At 38.6% G+C, this 4264-nt stretch overlaps 1 pseudogene; it reads left to right on the plus strand.

The window, feature by feature from the left end:
- LOC145480419 (uncharacterized) overlaps positions 1-556 on the plus strand; it is a 2127-nt pseudogene extending 1571 nt beyond the window's left edge.
- The last annotated feature ends 3708 nt before the right edge of the window (positions 557-4264 follow it).

The following is a 4264-nucleotide window of genomic DNA, read 5'->3' on the forward strand; positions in this document are numbered from 1 at the left end:
AAGACAATTTAGATACATGTATTTAACTAGACAACTATAGAGTTTGTTGGGTTTGCTGAGGTTAAAAATATTGTAATTAGGTAATTTACATTTCACCTGAAATTGAACTAAAAGAGAAAATATAGGAGGGAACAAAAGGGCTTCAGGGCAGTTTTTGTCTAGCTGGAGTATGTGTAAACATGTCGATGCGGCGATCAATTTACAGTTGCACCAGATATACATGTTAGGAACAACTTTTCAAAATCACGATTCTTGCATGTGTGATGAGCAGCAAGTTTCATGCTGGAAGGTTTGCCTTTCTGTAGTCTGGAAAGTTTTCAGTTTGAATTGAGGAACTTCTGTGAAGCTTTAAATTATTAAAGTCAATGCTACGCAGATAGAATTCAATTTGTTTGTGGCCATGAGTTACAGATTGCCATTAATTGAGCTAGTACCTACAGTGGGAGGCTTAATTTGGTTTCAGTGAAACCAATTATTACAAAGATGTTGGCTGTATGCCTAAAGATCTGGTAGAGAACATTAATTTTCTACATACCAATGTGGTTGATTTCCATAACAGTGAATTTTGTTAATGTACACTGTATTTTTAACTTGTTAGCAAGTTCATTGCTAATCGATCCATGTGAACAAAAGTAAGAACATCACTCAATGTACAACTGATTAAAAGTACATTATACTAAAATTGTGGTTTAATTTAATGGTACATGTAATGCAGTTGCATATTTTAAATAATTCTTCATTTTTTCATAATGGGTAAAATAAAGTTGTTTTTTTTCCAAGAGGGCAGGGTAAAAGATACTGCAATCAGATATTGGTTCTTTACAAAGTCCGGATTTTCCTATCTCTGACCACAGTCAAGGTAACGTGCAGCCGATGTGTTTTTTTGAACAGGACAACAATATCGAGAAAGAGGAAAAACGAAAATTGTTTTTTACCAGCTTAGAGTGGTCTGTGAAGTGAAACACTGTAACCTCTGACTCAGTCACAGTTTTTCACCAAACAGACAGACCCTTAGCCAGTAAGTAGCAACTATCATATAGTGTACAACCTGTTTAGCCCCCAAACTGTTTCCGTAGAAAACCATAAGAAAAGCAGGCAAAATTTACTATCCTGGCTAACTGTCTGACGCAGAACTGTTTTAGCTACCAATTTTCTCAGTTGCCAACTTACTTGGAAAGAACAGAAGGTAACCATTCCTCACAAATAAAAAAGTTCACGACTTTATCAGAAGCCAATAACAAAATGGTCAGTGACTAAGTACAAAGTACATGTATATCTGTTCTTGTTCAATCTACCTTTGGATCAAATTTAATTTGCCTTTGTTTTTTAAAATACACAATTCTTAGTGGATATTAAGTAACTTTAAACTGAGCCATGCATGAAGCATCCATCGTTGTCATTGCTGACTGGAACCAAGAAAACACACATCAAGCTGGTTTTAGAAGATATGTCACATGTAAAAAAATATTAATGAACTTAAACAAAAGGTAATTAAGGTACACATTCTGGTCTAATGCAAGGTCTAAAAAGGCACAGAAAAACAAATTTTTCTTTTTTACAAATTGATTTTCTTTTTTTTTGACAGTTTTTTTTCTCTCTCTCTCTCCAGTCTCGCCTTCAGCTCCTCCCTCCTCCGCAACTCTTCCTGAAGTTCACGCTCCTCTTCCTCTGGGGTTCTAAGATAAATTTTACGACCAAATAATCAAATTTAACCAATAAAGTTTGGTTTCAATCAGTAACCTTACGAAACAAAAAATTTAAATGCAGATCAAGTTTGTACCTTTCAACTTCATTTTCGTCGAAAACGACGCCCTTTGGCTTACCGAATTTGGCCGGTCGGCGAAAGTATGGATTTCTTAAGAAGGTGGAAAACACAAATTGTTTACTACTACCAAAAGTTTCATTTATAATCGAAAACAAATTTAAACGATACCTTCGCTTCGGCATCTTCGACGACCGGAAGAGGTTTACCTGGATCAGAAAATAAGAGTACCCGCGCGGCGCGGCGACAGGAAAGTTCCCGCGCTTTTTGTACACTTCTGCAAAACGGCGTGTATATTAGTTCGTCTAGTTCGAATGGATTCCATTTCTAGAATTCAAAAATTATTACACAAAGAATCTTTAAACACATTGCATTACTTAACGATTGATATATACAGCAATTAGAACGGTAAAGGTAAATCAAAGAAATTATGAAGGACGCTTTCTTCGAATAAGCAATGCATGCTTTTCCTCAACAATCTCGACATTGATCAATCTTTAAGTGGACCCAGTGGGACTCACGGGGCGTCTGTTCATTCATGTTTTATTTATTTAAATAATACGATTAGTTACCAAAACAGAAATGTCAAAACTCACCTGTGGCAACTGTCTCGATTCTCCGCTATAATATCAAACATTCGGAGGCTTCACCGGTGCCTATTGTCGACATCGCAAACCTGACCACCTTTCGCGCTAGGCTGTCATCCTTTTCCCCACTACTAAAATAAGCTTTCATTCAAAGAAGGTTTAAATAGGCGTTAACTCCATACCAAAATGTATTCTTTCACCCGACAGCAGAAATTGGTGGCAAACATCCCTTGTCGAAGAGATCGAGGGCTGTAGATTGAGTGGTTCCGGTAACGCAGATAGCCAAAGCTTTCTGCGAACGAATCCACACTCGTAGCCATCCTTTCGACTAGAAGGGCCGGATAGCAAGTTTAAAGTCCACGAATGTACTCTGGCTGAGGCAAAACAACTCTGAAACACGAAATCGGCCTGTGGCAACTGATTAGAACTAGAGGTATCATTCACGGCACTAAACCAAAACACTCATCGAACGCACGTCGCTTCTCGCTGAAAAGGCCACTTTGCCGATTGAAAACTTTGCTTTCGGGAGGTAGAAAGAAGATAAAAAACCCTACAGGAACAAAAACCAAAACGATAATACGTTTTGCCCTAAAGAAAACAGTGCCATTAACTAACCTTGTTCGCAAAAGTGACAAAAACAAACACCACGCAAGCCACATGAACGAAGAGATCGAATTTCACATGTTACACATTCCTTCGAAGCCCCCACAATTTTGGTCAGCAGATTTCCTTCAAAATTATCCGCTGTTTACTAGCAACGCGGGCTTCAATTTGATCGAGAGGTTCAGTAATGAAACGGTCGTGCCTGACGCATGTTCGTGTTTCCGTTTGGAAGTCAAAGTCAAAGTGTATGTATTATACGCTGGCACACGGATAAAAATGTCTGCCGACTGCGCTACTGTTCTTCATCGTTCTAAGGTAAAATAATGTTCTTTTCTACTGATTTTAAAATCATTTCTCGCGCGTGACATCCCAAAACACCCCTGCGAAGGAGACTATATTTTGGCAATTTATTGTAGTTTTTCTAGTTATCGTTTTTAGATATTTTAGTTTTTAGTACAAACGCCCCTACAAGCTTTTTAGCTTTAAACAATATCGTAAATACTCTTTTTCTTTGGCCATCATTTTAGCTTTAATTCTCATCGTTTTAAAATAAACGCGAACGGTCGCTTCGATTACTTCGATTTCTTCGTTGCCGTGCTCGTCCGACGCTCGCAGCAGCGCCGCCTCAAAAGCAGGATCTTGTACATGACTTCACATTAATGATTTTCCGTCTTTTCCCGCCAGCTTTCCCGCCAAAATTGTCTGATTGGTTCGGAACAAACAGAAAGACGGCTATTGGTTATCTGTACCAAAGGGGGCTTGTGTCTGATTGGCTGATTTCTTACCCTGGTACCCAGGCGCGCGCGCTTTCGAAATTTGGAAAACAAAAATGGCTCCCGGTAGATCGATTTTCTTCATCGCCTGTTCTGGAGCTTTAGGTAAAAATGCTGCTATTTCTAGCTTCGTCCTCTTCTTCCGAATGACAGGGAAATGTTCGGCAAAGGTTGTTTTAGTGTAGCAAAGTTCAAACTTTCACAGGTTTTCACTTTTAGTGGCGAGCAAATTTTTCCCTCTCGACTTATGAAGGGTGAGAAAATGTTTCACAGCAAGTGCGAAAAACGTGTTTTAAGAGCGCATACGCAAAGTTTAGGGAAGGGGTAGTTTGCAGAAAGCGCTAAACTCCAGAATACCCGGCCACTTATTAGCATCTCATTGAATAAGAATAGCAACTACTGTTATATACCTCGTTCTTCAAAACACACCAACACATGTAAATCTGATGTAAATAAAGTGGCCGGGTATTCTGAAGTTAATCGATCTGTAATTGGTAACTGTCTCCCCGCACTCTGAATATATCTCTGTTTTTTATAGA

This window comes from Orbicella franksi, chromosome 3 (assembly GCF_964199315.1).
Source record: "Orbicella franksi chromosome 3, jaOrbFran1.1, whole genome shotgun sequence".
NCBI classification, from domain to species: Eukaryota; Metazoa; Cnidaria; class Anthozoa; order Scleractinia; family Merulinidae; genus Orbicella; species Orbicella franksi.